Source organism: Triticum urartu, chromosome 5 (genome assembly GCF_003073215.2).
Source record: "Triticum urartu cultivar G1812 chromosome 5, Tu2.1, whole genome shotgun sequence".
Taxonomy (NCBI): Eukaryota; Viridiplantae; Streptophyta; class Magnoliopsida; order Poales; family Poaceae; genus Triticum; species Triticum urartu.
The window spans coordinates 363149957-363168977 of NC_053026.1; positions in this window are offsets into that span (position 1 = coordinate 363149957).

Genomic DNA, 19021 nt, shown 5'->3' on the forward strand with positions numbered 1-19021 from the left:
AAATGTACCCAGCAAGACTTACATCAGAACTAACTACATATGCATCGGTATCAACAAAGGGGGTGGTGGAGTTTAACTGCAGCAGGCCAGCTTTGACTCGGTGGCTATCCTGAACTACGACTGCAAGTAACTCTTTGAGGTGGCGCACACGAGTCCACATATTCACCATATCAATACACCACTATGAATCCGCTCCCGTCTCCCTACGAGAACGCCATCCATAGCACTCACGCTTATCCTGCGCATTTTAGAGTATCCACTTTCACTTGTCTATGAACTATGCAAGGGGTCCAAGTTTCCATATCCGAGGAATCCGGCTATTCGAATAGATAATGATAACCCTGCAGGGGTGTACTTCTTCACACACGCTCCCGCCACTTATCGCCCTGTACACGTCATGTAACTCGGCAACCTTTAAGCGGAAGCTGGGCTAGGGAGTCGGCCATGACCTGACTAACCAACAAGTCTCTAGTCCAGGTTTATCGGCTATTCAGGTTCCATCCGCAAGGAGATCCGGCCGGGGTGTCGCTCACGGCCCCAAACGATGTGTGCAGGGTTCCCAAGCCCACCATCCGGGTGCCACTTGGTACACCGTGCCACTATGCCTAGTCTGTCCAAAGCCCACCTGTACTGGGTGCCACTTGGTAAACTACTAACACTACCTACAAACACCAGAAACTAGTTGCAACTCCTGGACAGAGATCGAGTTGATTAATAAGCCGAGAGGGGTCGAGTTAACGGAACCCAATGTGTGGTAGTAACTGTTCATGGATCACAAACACAGAACTCAGTTTCTGAGAACGGCTGCAATGAGACAACCCACCATGTACTCCTACATGGCCTCTCACCGCTACCTTTACCAAATCGTGTTCACACACTTAGCTCTCAACGGTAGGACATGTTCACCATGTTCCAATTCATTCTCGATGAATCAGACCTGACTCAACTCTAAGCAGTAGCAGGCATGATAAACAAGCATGAATGAGTAGGCACATCAGGGCTCAAAAACCTCCTACTCATGCTAGTGGGTTTCATCTATTTACTGTGGCAATGACAGGTCATGCAGAGGAAAGGGGTTCAGCTACCACAGCATGTAACAGTTGAAACGTTGTTGTCCTAATGCAGTAAAAGAGAGCAGGAGCGAGAGAGTGGGATTGTATTGGAATGAACAAGGGGGTTTTGCTTGCCTGGCACTTCTGAAGATGTTAGCTCTTCATCGGTGTCATCGAACTCATCGTCGGGATACGCCTACCGAGAGGGAACAAGCACCGGCAATAGAGAACTCAATCAATGCAAATGCGACAATATGATGCATGATCATGGCATGTATATGTGATGTTGTTTGTGCTAATGCAAACAGCAACAAGTTCAATGGAGCTCATTTGAATCAAGGATTCAAATGTAACTCCAAACTTAAGCATTTTAAATGCCCTCTATGTGTTTTCATCTATACATCAGGTTTAGGTTGGTTTTTCATGCATGAAACTAGTAAAGAAAGATAGATTGAATTTTTCTGATAATTTTTCATATATAATTTGTTTGATTTGGAGTTACGGTTGAATTACTATGAATTTTTGAAGTTTTGGATATTTTCTGAAATTTTCTGAATTATTTTAAATCCAGAAAATGTTAACTGCGTCAGCATTGCGTAACTGTGACGTCAGCTGGTCAACTGGGCGCCTCCAGGTCAAACCTGACCAGTAGGGCCCACTAGTCAGTGACACATAGTCAGCTACAGAGGCTGACATGTGGGACCCGGTCAAAGCTGACGTGGCCAAGTCAAAGTTGACAAGCGGGGCCCACTGAAATTAGTGCTAATCTAACAGAGAGTTAAACTAATTAGTTTAGGCACTGGGCCCACATGTAAGTGGGTCAGGAGGTCAATTAGTGAGTGATTAGTGCTAACTAAGTGGCCACGTTGACAGTCGTCGGAGTCTCGCCGGCGGTGACCTCGAACCGCGGTGGAGTTTGCTCGGAACTCACCAGAGGCGACGGATCGACGCGCCAGGGGCACCAGAGGATAGCCCGTGCCCATGCGCATCTGGGGAGACCAACGGGAGGTGCGGGGGTGGCCGGAGTTCGCCGGAGTGGAACCCGCGGCGGCTGCCGGAGTTAGGGGCTGGTGCGGGTTAGCACTGCGCTGTGCTAATGAGCGAGGCGAAGGTCTAGCGGGGCACTACGCGTTGCGGGGAGCAAGTTGGACTCGCCGGGGTGACCATTTGGTCACCGGAGCTGCGCCGACGACGAGCTCAAGCAGCGGCGAGCTTCGCCCATGGTGGAACTATGGCCTAGAGGGTGCAAACGCGTGGGAAAGAAGAGGGGAAAAGCGACGAAGCTCACAGGGAGGTCGAGGAGCAGATCTGAGGCCTCGGGGGCGACAGGAGCGAGGCGAATCGATGAACGGTGTCCGGCGGGTACCAAGGTTGAAGACGACCCGATGCCAGCAATGCAGGGCCTCCGGCAAAGCGTGGCTCAGTGGGGAGGGCGAGGGCGTCGTGGCGGAGCTCGGGAGCAGCTCGGTCAGGCGAGGCGGTGGCTGTGGCCGTGTGGCAGCGAACGGCAGCGACGAGCGCGTCGGCCATAGCGGGGCAGGACGAGGGAGAGATCCAGGGAGAGAGGGGAGAGGTGCAGGGGGTCGAGGAGGAGTGCGTGGCGACGTCCAGAGCGTCCGGGCGTCGACGGGGAGGGGCAGGCAGGCAGGGTGGTGGCGTGGCGAGCTCGGCGGCGTCGCGGTGTCCCTCCTCTGCCTACTGGCAGAGGTAGGCGATGACTGGCAGCGGCGTTGGGCTGGGCCGGCCAGGTGGGCTGGCCAGCTGCGCTGCGACAGGTGAGGCCAGGTAAGCCTCCTCTCTCTGGTTTTCTCTATTTGTTTCTGTTTTCTATTTTCTGCAGTAAGTTTTGATTTAGTAAAAATACTAAACCATTTGTTAAAATGCTGAAATTAATTGTGGGCACTTGTGAATTTGTTTCCAACAACCCTCATTTAATTTCACAATTATTTGAGCACTTAAAAATATGTATAGCATTTAAATGCCCAAATTCAAATACAATATGATTTAATTCAAAAATCCAGAATGGCCTAGAAATATGTGCATGATTTTTGGCAGAGGTTTTCACCTTTAACAAAAATCATGAACTTTTCTAAAGGGCATTTGGGATCATTGAAAAAAAATTTTATAGAACCTAGTTGAATTCATTAGGTGCTAGGGTTTCAACAATCCCCATTTCAAGTTTCATGAAATTTAAACATGATGACATGATGAGCAAGCAAAGTCAAGCAAGGGCTGAACTAGGGCTGTGACAGCTCACCCCCTCTAAACAAGAATCTCGTCCCGAGATTCAAGTCGTGAGGTAAGAAGATAAAGGGTCACAAGCTAACACGATCTTCATGATCCGATTTTCCCTTCTCAAAGATGTTGATTCATTTCTCCAATTGATCTTGACGTCTTTGCTTTGAAATCTTCTTGCAACTATGATGACGGAAGAGAGGAAACTCGACAGAATTCGATCTTCACAAAGATCAAGCGGTACACGATCAACTCATGGAATGAGACGATAGAACGTCTCTTAAGCCGGGACACAATGCACACATCAAGACGGATGGAGAGAAACTGATAACAAAGGTTCAATTTGGTAGGCAACATTTCCACGCTTAAGAAGATGGTGGATGTGTTTCAAGTAGCGAGGAGTTAAGTTGCCCTTCATGTCGAACGAGGCACCTTAGAGGAGGTGGCTCGTAGAGCTATTCCCTTAAGTGGCAAAAAGAATTACTTTTGATTCAGAGATCATTGAAACTCTTTATACCAGCCTAAGGCAATTCACAACAATCGTTTGGCGGAGTACAAAGGGATGGCATACCCGGACTAGAATGGATGATATGGACTACCTTGTTGAAGACAACGCAAAGGATGATTTGCTTATCATCGGAGGTGGAGGGGACCCATGGTAAGTCCACTTTTGAATATGATATTGGACAGCAACTACCGAGAAGGGCAGCCCATGGGGGATTGGCACAATGGCAGTGCAAGCTGGGAACAAGATGCAACTGTTGGGAATGTTCCAACCATCATATCTGCCTGAGATTCAGATCCGATTGGTAATAGGATACTTCAGACTCAGCATGTCTGAAAAGAAAGTTAGCAACACAATTCGACGAGATGGCGTTGAGAGATTCTCGAGGAATGAACTAAGATAGCAAGCTCCAAAACATGAGCTGGTTCTGCTAAACACATGTGAACACGATGTCCTAGACAAGCATGACCACATAGTAGTCTTATGATAAAACACTACCGAGTTCAGGTTAGGAACCATCATCGAGGTTATCGGAGTCTTGTGCATGGTCTAGAATTAACACAAAAAACTCCTTTTCCTTGAACAAATCAATCAGTGGCTTGGGGTGCTAGGGAACATATGGAATGAAGGTTGCAAGTCTCCAAACCACATGATACTTCGCACATATGCATGAATGACTTGGGATGATTCCAGAGGAAGCAAAACAAGCTTTCTCGAATTCACGGCGGCAAGTTGCATCGAATGCACATGAACTAAGAAAGTCACTTCTTTCATCCGGACATATGCTTCATGAACGGATCACAAAAGCATTGCTCACAAGTTTCCAACACTAGCTGGATGTTCAACATAATCATGGAGAAGATAAGGATGTTGTCGATGGGCTCAACAACAATTCATCCAGATTGCCATATAGATGGAATTCCGTAATTAGGTGAACACGGTGATAGCATTGGTCAGACCAAAGGATGTAATGGTGTGTGCCCGAGGGATCAAACACGACTAATACAACATTACGAACATCGTTGGTTCTGATTTGATTTGAGGATAGCCCACACTCAAATCAAAGTTTGGACAACACAATAGATCCAACAACTGATCACGAGGACCAATTGATGAAGATATCATCCTTCTTCCACACACACACACACACACAAAGATATCCCTTAACATGAACTAGGTCAGACAAGCTTTTATCTTCCAACTCTCCAAGTTGTTGTTTAGCTTAACCGACTAGCTCAGGGGTATCCATCATAGATTCTTGGAGAAAAGGCGTGGCTACAAGGAACCAACTTGATCATGAACTCAACATAGCGGTAAGGTGACAACCTGGTAACACTTCCGAGAAGATATTCGGAAAATCACGAACCACCGATATGTTACTAAGCTCAAGAACAATGTTGCTTTTCAGGGCAAGATGATATGGTCAAATAAGCAAGGGATTCAATCCTAGCTCAAAGATCGAAGGGTACACCAGGAAAATGGTCTAGGTAGCACAATCTATCTTAGAATCATGATTCCATAACCAACACGCTAAGTATGAGGTTATTGCCCATAAACTACCAAGCAACACAGTTGCTAGGAGTATTGATTTCACACATCACAATTCACTTGTCGGTATTCCGATTGCGACAACACGACACCAAGGAATGAATAATGATGGCGAGAAGTATCACTACATCAAGAATTCATAAGGGAAGGTGCAATTCTCATGACATTCCTGACATAAAGTGGATAATACTTCAGCGTAGAACAGACCAATAGCTTGATTGCATTTGATCTGCGAAATACAACTACTTTGACCTAATCCTAGAAATGGATGAGGTACTGGAGTTTGTTTCTCCTAGTCATTCCGGAATAGAATGGCTTGACGGACCACAAGAATAATAGGCATCGATGAACACGAATGCACAACTATTCCTGACTATCAATTGATAGACTAGGGTCGGAATACAGCTGAGGAGGGTCAACTCAAGGAACATATAACTTTCTGAGTTGTGGATGCATAGATTAGTATGTCGAACCAAGTTCAACATGTTTCTTCCGGATAACCCATGCAGAGAGGTAGGACTGGCAGAGTCACAATTATGAATGGAGAACTCCTCAAGAGTACTCTGATTGTGATCTTTTGGTTCAAATAACTTCTGCCATATTGGCTCATGGTATTGGAAGAACGATATACCACAGACCTTGAGGACTATCACAAGGTTACTGTCGGTGTCAAAACCGGCGGATCTCGGGTAGGGGGTCCCGAACTGTGCGTCTAGGCCGGATGGTAACAGGAGGCAAGGGACACAAAGTTTACCCAGGTTCGGGCCCTCTCGATGGAGGTAAAACCCTACGTCCTGCTTGATTAATATTGATGATATGGGTAGTACAAGAGTAGATCTACCACGAGATCGAAGAGGCTAAACCCTAGAAGCTAGCCTATGGTATGATTGTTGATGTGTATGTTGTCCTACGGACTAAAACCCTCTGGTTTATATAGACACCGGATAGGGTTAGGGTTACATAGAGTCGGTTACAATGGTAGGAGATCTACATATCCGTATCGCCAAGCTTGCCTTCCACGCCAAGGAAAGTACCTCTCGGACACGGTACGAAGTCTTCAATCTTATATCTTCATAGTCCAGGAGTCCGGCTGAAGATATAGTCCGGCTATCCGAACACCCCCTAATCCAGGACTCCCTCGGTAGCCCCTGAACCAGGTTTCAATGATGAGGAGTCCGGCGCGCAGATTGTCTTCGGCATTGCAAGGCGGGTTCCTCCTCCAAGTACTTCATAGAAGATTTTGAACACGAAGATAGTCCCCGGCTCTGCAAAATAAGTTTCCACATATTGCCATAGAGAGAATAATATTTACACCAATCTAATCTGCTGACGTATTCCGTAGCGTGTCACACCACGGCCAAGCCTTTATCCGAGTCGTTTCATTATCCCACCTCAGCATGTCATGCGAGGCGGTTTCCTTGGCACGTCTTGTTAAAGCAGAGATCGTGTCCCCTTATCCCGGGATTCTCATCAATACGGGCGTGGGTAACCCAACCGCGCCATTGATTACGGGGCTTGAAGATAAGCGAGTTTTAACAGGCTGGTGGGGACATGTAGTTGCGTCCACCCATATAAGGGGATAAAGATCCACCTTTTCACCTACGCCTTCTTCCTCCTTCGCGTATCCATTCTTGCGCACTCGAGCTCCAGCGCCCAAGTCTGCACTCCCCACCTCAACCTTCTCCAGCCATGTCCAGAGCGGGAGGCAAGTGGATGGTCTCCTCCGCCACGGAGGGACATATCAAAAAGCTGAGGAAGGCCGGATACCTGTCTAACGACATCGCGTACTGGCTCCCCGAAAAGGGGCAGCTCATCCCCACCCCTAGGCCCCATGAGAGGGTGGTGTTCCTCCCCCATTTCCTCCGCAGACTGGGCTTCCCTCTCCACCCATTTGTCCGGGGGCTCATGTTCTACGGCCTGGATTTCCACGATCTGGCCCCGAACTTCGTCCTCAACATCTCAGCGTTTATCGTTGTGTGCGAGGCCTTCCTCCGCATCCGCCCCCATTTCGGCCTATGGCTCAAGACTTTCAATGTCAAGCCGAAGGTGGTGCGCGGCAACCAGGCGGAGTGCGGAGGCGCCATGGTGGGCAAGATAGCCAACTTCCTATGGCTCGAGGGCTCCTTTGTGGAGACCCTGAAGGGGTGGCAGTCGGGGTGGTTTTACATCACCGAGCCACGCGACGCCGAATGGGTCGCACCCCCCGAGTTCCGATCCGGACCCCCTACGCGGCTCACCTCTTGGAAGGAGATGGGCCTGTCATGGGGTAAGAAGGGAGAGCTGACCGGACTCCAAACATGCGTCCAAACCACAAGAAGCTCAAACTTGTCAACGTAGTCCAGGTTATGCTCATCCGCTTGATCCTCCCGTGTCAACAACAAGCTTTCAACCTGTGGGAGTTCGACCCGACGCGGCACCAAACTCTGAGAAGGCTCTTCGACACGACGTACGAAGATGCCTAGAAGGTGCTTTTCAAGGGCGACGAGGCTCCCGCATCCGCTACCGAGGATCGCGGATTCAGTGCGCAGCGTCATGCTCTCACGGTAAGCTGTTTTTTCCTTTTACAGGGTATCAGTTTTTCATAGTTTGACTCCATGCGGGATCTAAACTCCCTTACCTTTGACAGGATTGGCAGGTGACATCCGAACAGATCAACTGTCCGGCTCCTTTGCCCGAAGGTCCAGCGGACGCTCGCTTGGCGAAGCTGCTGGTTCCGGCACCCTATGTGGTGCCGAAGAAGAAGGCCGCAAAAAAGGCCGCGGGGACACGAAAGAGTGCCCAGCGCCAGGAGGTGTCTGATCCATCATCCGATGGCTCCGAGGCGCATTCCTCCCGTGAAGACGAGGAGGAAGAAGAGGATAGCTCTCCCCCCCAGCGGGAGGAGAGAAGAAGAGGAAGGCTGCCCTCTCTGGGGAGGCCGGAGGGTCCAAGAAGGGGAAAACCCTTCCTCCGAACTACTCCACCGACGCCGACGGCGGAGAGGAGTGGCAGCCCAGGGCCAAGCCCCTGGCAAAATCGTAAGTATCCGGATACCAGAGTAATTCATAGTATTCGTTTATTGCACAGCTTTCCCTTACGTCGAATATGTTTATGCAACCCACCCAAAGACCGGCTCGACGCGTCGTCGAGCGGCTCACTGGATTCGTCGGATGTGAACTCGCTTCCGACGGCTTCCTCCCCCCGCCCTACGGACGACACCGAAGTGTTGTCCCAGCAGGTTCCAAGCCGGGAGGAGGTGGTCCTGGAGGCGTCGCAAGGCGACCTCCCGGACTCCAGGAGTAAAGGGGATGAAACCCCTCAGGGCTCCAAGTCCGGCTCTAGGACGGACACCGCTCCGGAACCTTCAAAGGTTCCAGAGTCCGGCGGGGGACTGTTGGGGAACGTAGCAGAAATTCAAAAAATTTCCTACGTGTCACCAAGATCTATCTCTGGACAAACCAGCAACGAGGGGAAGGAGAGTGCATCTACATACCCTTGTAGATCGCTACACGGAAGCGTTCAAGTGAACGGGGTTGATGGAGTCATACTCGTCGTGATCCAAATCACCGATGATCCTAGTGCCGAACGGACGGCACCTCCGCGTTCAACACACGTACAACCCGGTGACGTCTCCCATGCCTTGATCCAGCAAGGAGAGAAGGAGAGGTTGAGGAAGACTCCATCCAGCAGTAGCACGACAGCGTGGTGGTGGTGGAGGAGCGTGGTACTCCAGCAGGGCTTCGCCAAGCACCGCAAGAGATGAGGAGGGAGAGGGGTAGGGCTGCGCCAAGAAGGAGAGGAACTCGTGTGTCTTGGGCAGCCCAAACATCAAGTATATATAGGGGGAGGGGAGGGGCTGCGCCCCCACCTAGGGTTCCCTCCCTAGGGGTGGCGGCAGCCCCCAGATCCCATCTGGCTGGCGGCCAGGTGGAGGGGAGAGGGAGGCGCACCAGGCATGGGCCCTAAGGCCTATCTGCCCTTAGAGTTTGCCCCCCTCCTCCCCTTAGGCGCCTTGGGCCCTTGTGGGGGGGCGCACCAGTCCACCTGGGCTGGTCTCCTCCCACACTTGGCCCATGCAGCCCTCCGGGGCCGGTGGCCCCACTTGGTGGACCCCCGGGACCCTCCTGGTGGTCCCGGTATGTTACCGATAAAACCCGAAACTTTTCCGGTGACCAAAACAGGACTTCCCATATATAAATCTTTACCTCCGGACCATTCTGGAACTCCACGTGACGTCCGGGATCTCATCCGAGACTCCGAACAACATTCGGTAACCACGTATATCTATTCCCTATAACCCTAGCGTCATCGAACCTTAAGTGTGTAGACCCTGCGGGTTCGGGAACCATGCAGACATGACCGAGATAACTCTCTGGTCAATAACCAACAGCGGGATATGGATACCCATGCTGGCTCCCACATGTTCCACGATGATCTCATCGGATGAACCACGATGTCAAGGACTTAATCAATCCCGTATACAATTCCCTTTGTCTAGCGGTACGATACTTGCCCGAGATTCGATCGTCGGTATCCCGATACCTTGTTCAATCTTGTTACCGGCAAGTCTCTTTACTCGTTCTGTAACACATCATCCCGTGATCAACTCCTTGATCACATTGTGCACATTATGATGATGTCCTACCGAGTGGGCCCAGAGATACCTCTCCGTTTACATGGAGTGACAAATCCCAGTCTCGATTCGTGCCAACCCAACAGACACTTTCGGAGATACCTGTAGTGTACCTTTATAGCCACCCAGTTACGTTGCGACGTTTGGCACACCCAAAGCACTCCTACGGTATCTGGGAGTTGCACAATCTCATGGTCTAAGGAAATGATACTTGACATTAGAAAAGCTTTAGCATACGAACTACATGATCTTGTGCTAGGCTTAGGATTGGGTCTTGTCCATCACATCATTCTCCTAATGATGTGATCCCGTTAGCAACGACATCCAATGTCCATGGTCAGGAAACCGTAACCATCTATTGATCAACGAGCTAGTCAAATAGAGGCTTACTAGGGACATGGTGTTGTCTATGTATCCACACATGTATCTGAGTTTCCTATCAATACAATTCTAGCATGGATAATAAACGATTATCATGAACAAGGAAATATAATAATAACTAATTTATTATTGCCTCTAGGGCATATTTCCAACAGTCTCCCACTTGCACTAGAGTCAAAAATCCAGTTCACATCGCTATGTGATTAACACTCAAGGTCACATCCCCATGTGACTAACACCCAAAGAGTTTACTAGAGTCAATAACCTAGTTCACATTACCATGTGATTAACACTCGATGAGTTCTGGGTTTGATCATGTTATGCTTGTGAGAGATGTTATAGTCAACGGGTCTGAATCTTTCAAATCCGTGTGTGCTTTACAAATCTCTATGTCATCTCCCAGATGCAGCTATTACGTTCTATTTGGAGCTATTCCAAATAACTGTTCTACTATACGAATCCAGTTTACTACTCGGAATAATCTGGATTAGTGTCAAAGTTTGCATCGGCGTAACCCTTTACGATGAACTCTTTTACCACCTCCATAATCGAGAAAATTCCTTAGTCCACAAGTTACTAAGGATAAATTTGACCGTTGTCCTGTGATCCATTCTTGGATCACTCTTGTACCCCTTGACTGACTCATGGCAAGGCACACTTCAGGTGCGGTACACAGCATAGCATACTGTATAGAGCCTATGACAAAAGCATAGGGGACGACCTTCGTCCTTCCTCTTTCTTCTGCCGTGGTCGAGCTTTAAGTCTTAACTTCATAACTTACAACTCAGGCAAGAACTCCTTCTTTGACTGATCCATCTTGAACACCTTCAAGATCATGTCAAGGTATGTGCTCATTTGAAAGTACCATTAAGCGTTTTGATCTATCCTTATAGATCTTGATGCTCAATGTTCAAGTAGCTTAATCCAGGCTTTCCATTGAAAAACACTTTCCAAATAACCCTATATGCTTTCCAGAAATTCTACGTCATTTCTGATCAACAATATGTTAACAACATATACTCATCGGAAATTCTATAGTGCTCCCACTCACTTCTTTGGAAATACAAGTTTCTCATAAACTTTGTATACACCCAAAAGTTTGATCATCTCATCAAAGCATACATTCCAACTCCGAGATGCTTACTCCAGTCCTTAGAAGGATTGCTGGAGCTTTGCATACTTGTTAGCATCTTTCAAGATTGACAAAACCTTCCGGTTGTATCACATACAACCTTTCCTCAAGAAAATCGTCGAGGAAACAATGGTTTTTGACATCCTATCTGCAAGATTTCATAAATAATGCAGTAATCGCTAATATAATTCCAACAGACTCTTAGCATCGCTACGAGTGAGAAAGTCTCATCGTAGTCAACTCCTTGAACTTGTCGGGAAACATCTTAACGACAAGTCGAGCTTTCTTAATGGTGACATTTACCATCATTGTCCGTCTTCCTTTTAAAATCCATCTGTACTCAACAGCCTTACGACCATCGAGCCGTCCTGCCAAAGTCTACACTTTGTTTTCATACATGGATCCTCTCTCGGATTTTATGGCCTCGAGCCATTTATCGGAATCCGGGCCCACCATCGCTTCTCCATAGCTCGTAGGTTCATTGTTGTCTGGTAACATGACTTCCAAGACAGGATTACATACCACTCTGAAGTAGTACGCATCCTTGTCGTCCTACGAGGTTTGGTAGTGACTTGATCTGAAGTTTCATGATCACTATCATAAGCTTCCACTTCAATTGGTGTAGGTGGCACAGGAACAACTCCCAATGCCCTGCCACACACTAGTTGAAGAGACGGTTCAATAACCTCATCAAGTCTCCACCATCCTCCCACTCAATTCTTTCGAGAGAAACTTTTCCTCGAGAAAGGACCCGATTCTAGAAACAATCCCTTATTGCTTTCGAATCTGAGACAGGAGGTATACCCAACTGTTTTGGGTGTCCTATGAAGATGCATTTATCCGCTTTGGGTTCGAGCTTATCAGCTTGAAACTTTTTCACATAAGCGTCGCAGCCCCAAACTTTTAAGAAATGACAGCTTAGGTTTCTCTAAACCATAGTTCATACGGTGTCATCTCATCGGAATTACGTGGTGCCCTATTTAAAGTGAATGTGGTTGTCTCTAATGCCTAACCCATAAACTATCGTGGTAATTCGATAAGAGACATCATGGTATGCATCATATCCAATAGGGTGCAGTTATGATGTTCGGACACACCATCACACTATGGTGTTCCAGGCTGTATTAGTTGTGAAACAATTTCCACAATGTCTTAATTCTGTGCCAAACTCGTAATTCAGATATTCATCTCTATGATCATATCATAGATCTTTTATCCTCTTGTCACGATGATCTTTCAACTTCACCCTGAAATTACTTGAACCTTTCAATAATTCAGACTCGTGATTCATCAAGTAAATATACTCAACATCTACTCAAATCATCTGTGAAGTAAGAACATAACGATATCCACTACACGCCTCAACACTCATTGGACTGCACACATCAAAATGTATTACTTCCAACAAGTTGCTTTCTAGTTCCATTTTACTGAAAACGAGGCTTTCAGGCATCTTGCCCATGTGGTATGATTTGCATGTCTCAAGTGATTCAAAATCAAGTGAGTCCAAACGGTCCATTTGCATGGAGTTTTTTTCATGCATATACACCAATAGACATGGTTCGCATGTCTCAAACTTTTCAAAACGAGTGAGCCCAAAGATCTATCAACATGGAGCTTCTTCATGCGTTTTATACCGATATGACTTACGTGGCAGTGCCACAAGTAGGTGGTACTATCATTACTATCTTATATCTTTTGGCATGAACATGTGTATCACTACGATCGAGATTCAATAAACCATTCATTTTAGGTGCAATACCATTGAAGGTATTATTCAAATAAACAGAGTAACCATTATTCTCCTTAAATGAATAACCGTATTGCGATAGTCATAATCCAATCATGTCTATTCTCAAAGCAAACACCAATCTCGATGGTAGAGGGAGCGTGCGATGCTTGATCACATCAAGCTTGGAACAACTTCCAACACATATTGCCAGCTCACCTTTAGCTAGTCTCCGTTTACTCCGCAGCCTTTTATTTCGAGTTTACTAACATTTAGCAACCGAACCGGTATCTAATACCATGGTGCTACTAGGAGTAATAGTAAAGTACACATTAACACAATGTATATCCAATATACTTCTATCGACCTTGCCAGCCTTCTCATCTACCAAGTATCTAGGGTAATTCTACTCCAGTGGCTGTTCCCCTTATTACAGAAGCACTTAGTCTCGGGTTTGGGGTTCAACCTTGGGTTTCTTCACTAGAGCAGCAGTTGAATTGCCGTTTCATGAAGTATCCCTTTTTTTGCCCTTGCCCTTCTTGAAACTAGTGGTTTCACCAACCATCAACAATTGATGCTCCTTCTTGATTTCTACTTTTGTGGTGTCAAACATCGCGAATATCTCAAGGATCATCATATATGTCCCTGATATATTATAGTTCATCACGAAGCTCTAGCAGCTTGGTGGTAATGACTTCGGAGAAACATCAGTATCTCATCTCGAAGATCAACTCCCACTTGATTCAAATGATTGTTGTACTCAGACAATCTGAGCACAAGCTCAACAATTGAGCTTTTCTCCCTTAGTTTGCGGGCTAAGAAAATCGTCAGAGATTTTATACCTCTTGACATGGGCACGAGCTTGAAATCCCAATTTTAGCCCTCGAAACATCTCATATGTTTCGCGACATTTTAAAATGTCTTCGGTGCCTCAACTCTAAACCGTTTAACTGAACTATCACATAGTTATCAAAATGTGTATGTCAGATGTTCGCAACATCCACAGACGACGTTCGAGGTTCAGCACACTGAGCGGTGCATTAAGGACATAAGCCTTCTACTGTCTGCATAATTGCTACTATCAACTTTCAACTAATTTTTCTCTTGGAACATATCTAAACAGTAGAACTAAAGCGCGAGCTATGACATAATTTGCAAAAACCTTTTGACTATGTTTAGGATAAACAAGTTCATCTTATGAACTCCCACTCAGATAGACATCCCTCTAGTCATCTAAGTGATTACATGATCCGAGTCAACTAAGCCGTGTCCGATCATCACGTGAGACGGACTAGTCATCATCGGTGAACATCTTCATGTTGATCGTATCTACCATACGACTCATGCTCGACCTTTCGGTCTCTTGTGTTCCGAGGCCATGTCTGTACATGCTAGGCTCGTCAAGTTAACCTAAGTGTTTCGCATGTGTTCCGAGGCCATGTCTGTACATGCTAGGCTCGTCAACACCCGTTGTATTCGAACGTAAGGATCTATCACACCCGATCATCACGTGGTGCTTCGAAACGACGAACTTTCGCAATGGTGCACAGTTAGGGGGAACACTTTCTTGAAATTTTAATGAGGTATCATCTTATTTACTACCGTCGTTCTAAGCAAATAAGATGTATAAACATGATAAACATCACATGCAATCAAATAGTGACATGATATGGCCAATATCATATTGCTCCTTTTGATCTCCATCTTCGGGGCTCCATGATCATCATTGTCGTCGGCATGACACCATGATCTCCATCATCATGATCCCCATCATTGTGTCTCCATGAAGTTGTCTCGCCAACTTATTACTTCTATTACTATGGCTACCGGTTAGCAATAAAGTAAATTAATTACATGGCGTTGTACAATGACACGCCGGTCATACAATAAATAAAGACAACTCCTATGGCTCTTGCCGGTTGTCATACTCATCGACATGCAAGTCGTGATTCCTATTACAAGAACATGATCAATCTCATACATCACATATCATTCATCACATTCTTCTTTGCCATATCACATCACATAGCATACCCTGCAAAAACAAGTTAGACGTCCTCTAATTGTTGTTTGCATGTTTTACGTGGCTGCTATGGGTTTCTAGAAAGAACGTTTCTTACCTACGCAAAAACCACAACGTGATATGCCAATTGCTATTTACCCTTCATAAGGACCCTTTTCATCGAATCCGATCCGATTAAAGTGGGAGAGACAGACACCCGCCAGCCACCTTATGCAACTAGTGCATGTCAGTCGGTGGAACCGGTCTCACGTAAGCGTACGTGTAAGGTTGGTCCGGGCCGCTTCATCCCACAATGCCGCCGAATCAAGATTGGACTAGTAACAGTAAGCATATTGAACAAAATCAACGCCCACAACTACTTTGTGTTCTACTCGTGCATAGAAACTACGCATAGACCTAGCTCTTGATGCCACTGGGTGGGAACGTAGCAGAAATTCAAAAAAATTCCTACGTGTCACCAAGATCTATCTATGGAAAAACCAGCAATGAGGGGAAGGAGAGTGCATCTACATACCCTTGTAGATCGCTACACGGAAGCGTTCAAGTGAACGGGGTTGATGGAGTCGTACTCATCGTGATCCAAATCACCGATGATCCTAGTGCCGAACGGACGGCACCTCCGCGTTCAACACACGTACAGCCCGGTGACGTCTCCCATGCCTTGATCCAGCAAGGAGAGAAGGAGAGGTTGAGGAAGACTCCATCCAGCAGCAGCACAATGGCGTGGTGGTGGTGGAGGAGCGTGGTACTCCAGCAGGGCTTCGCCAAGCACCGCAAGAGACGAGGAGGGAGAGGGGTAGGGCTGCGCCAAGAAGGAGAGGAACTCGTGTGTCTTGGGCAGCCCAAACCTCAAGTATATATAGGGGGAGGGGAGGGGCTGCGCCCCCACCTAGGGTTCCCTCCCTAGGGGTGGCGGCAGCCCCCAGATCCCATATGGGTGGCGGCCAGGTGGAGGGGAGAGGGAGGCGCACCAGGCATGGGCCCTAAGGCCCATCTGCCCTTAGGGTTTGCCCCCCCTCCTCCCCTTAGGCGCCTTGGGACCTTGTGGGGGGGGGCGCACCAGCCCACCTGGGCTGGTCCCCTCCCACACTTGGCCCATGCAGCCCTCCGGGGCCGGTGGCCCCACTTGGTGGACCCCCGGGACCCTCCTGGTGGTCCCGGTATGTTACCGATAAAACCCGAAACTTTTCCGGTGACCAAAACAAGACTTCCCATATATAAATCTTTACCTCCGGAACTCCTCGTGACGTCCGGGATCTCATCCGGGACTCCGAACAACATTTGGTAACCACGTATATCTATTCTCTATAACCCTAGCGTCATCGAACCTTAAGTGTGTAGACCCTACGGGTTCGGGAACCATGCAGACATGACCGAGATAACTCTCTGGTCAATAACCAACAGCGGGATCTGGATACCCATGTTGGCTCCCACATGTTCCATGATGATCTCATCGGATGAACCACGATGTCAAGGACTTAATCAATCCCGTATACAATTCCCTTTGTCTAGCGGTACGATACTTGCCCGAGATTCGATCGTCGGTATCCCGATACCTTGTTCAATCTCGTTACCGGCAAGTCTCTTTACTCGTTTTGTAACACATCATCCCGTGATCAACTCCTTGATCACATTGTGCACATTATGATGATGTCCTACCGAGTGGGCCCAGAGATACCTCTCCGTTTACACGGAGTGACAAATCCTAGTCTCGATTCGTGCCAACCCAACAGACACTTTCGGAGATACCTGTAGTGTACCTTTATAGCCACCCAGTTATGTTGTGACGTTTGGCACACCCAAAGCACTCCTACGGTATCCGGGAGTTGCACAATCTCATGGTCTAAGGAAATGATACTTGACATTAGAAAAGCTTTAGCATACGAACTACATGATCTTGTGCTAGGCTTAGGATTGGGTCTTGTCCATCACATCATTCTCCTAATGATGTGATCCCGTTATCCACGACATCCAATGTCCATGGTCAGGAAACCGTAACCATCTATTGATCAACGAGCTAGTCAACTAGAGGCTTACTAGGGACATGGTGTTGTCTATGTATCCACACATGTATCTGAGTTTCCTATCAATACAATTCTAGCATGGATAATAAACGATTATCATGAACAAGGAAATATAATAATAACTAATTTATTATTGCCTCTAGGGCATATTTCCAACAGGGACCACCTTCCAAGAGGAGCAAGTCCACCGTGCCGGCGGCCCCCGTCCAACCGGAGGCGCCGGACAATATGTTGGAGGCGCTCCAAGGCGCCTCCATCGACAAGGAGCACCGCGCTATTATGAGGGCGGTGGTCTAGAAGGTTCAGTCCGCCAAGAGCGTACTAGCCTTTTGACAGGCTTTGAGGTAAGTAAAGACTGTGTAAATAATAGTACCGCATAGACAGTAGCCCCTGATGCTCTGTTTGGTGTTCGGGAAGAAAAGCCGAATAGAGGATCAAATAGAATTCGCAGGAGTCTAACAAAAATGAGTCAATATGCATATGCAGGCTTCCCTGCTTGCGTCCGCCACACTGACTGCGGAAGTGGACACGCTAAAGCAGAACCTCGAGCGGTCCGAGCGAGAGCCCGGGCGTGCCAAGAAGCAGCTCGAGGACAATGAAGGTAAGAAATACCTTGTTTTTAAATATATATAAAAAGGTGCAATTGCAAAGAATGACAGGATTATCGTGGCTATTTTAGGGGCCACGTTTGAAGTGGTGACCCTTAAGCAGGTGCTGGTCGAGGCCGAGAAGAGGGCGGCCTCGGAGCGCACCGAGCGAGAGAAGTATGAGGCCGAGGTTGGCAAGGTGCGGCAAGAGCTCCAGGCTCTCATGGAAAAACATGAGAGTTTGGAGCTTGACTCAAAGACGCGAGCGTCCGAGCTCGTGGTGGCTATTGAAAACGCCAAGTCTGCCAAGGCCGAATCCCAAAAGACCCTCCAGGAGTTGGATGAGGTGAAGAAGATAGTGGCGGGTAAGGCATTCTTTATGCAAAGCAAACACATAAGCGTGAGTTACTTGTTACTTACCCGAATCCGGAGCTCTCCAGGAGCATTCGCAGATCTTCCCTGGAGTGTATCCGATGCCGCTGCATTCTACCGAGCCGAGGAGGGCAGCTCAACAGAGAAGGTGTTCTGGTCTCAGTATACTGAGGCCGGACACCCCATGCCCCTGAGCGACTAGCTGAAGAAACTGGTCGAGCTCCACAAGGCGGCCGAACAGGCCATGAAGAGCCTCATTGTTCGGCTGTGGCCTGGAGGGGCTCTGCCTGGGAGCTATTTCGGGCTGGTGCGGTGGTTGGTGGAGGCCTGTCTAAGGCTCGAAGTCATCAAGCGCTCTGTCTGCATTGAAGGTGCCCGTAGGGCCCTTGCCCGTGCTAAGGTGCACTGGGGCAAGCTGGATGCTGAGAAGCTGGTGAAGGACGGGCCACCGCCGGGGAAAGAGCATCGCAAGCCTGAGAATTACTATAAGGATGTTCTGAAGGGTGCCCGCCTTGTGGCGGATGAATGTTCTAGGGATGTAATTTTTGAGTGAAACTTGCTCGTTTTGTCCTGTGCACTGAAAACTTGTTTATATGCGCTAAGCAATGCTGTTGGAATTTAAAATATTACCTTCTGTGCGGCTGTTTATCAATTCTGAGAGATGGCGAGTCGTCGGCTTCTGCCCCCGTGCCGCTAGTGCTGGGGTGTTCGGGGATAAACCTGAGCGCTCTTTTTCCCATGTTTGGGTCCTTCGAGGGAGGCGCTCAGCCCAACGAACGAGGTAATCGAACTATAATGCGTGAACACTCTCACTTAGCCAT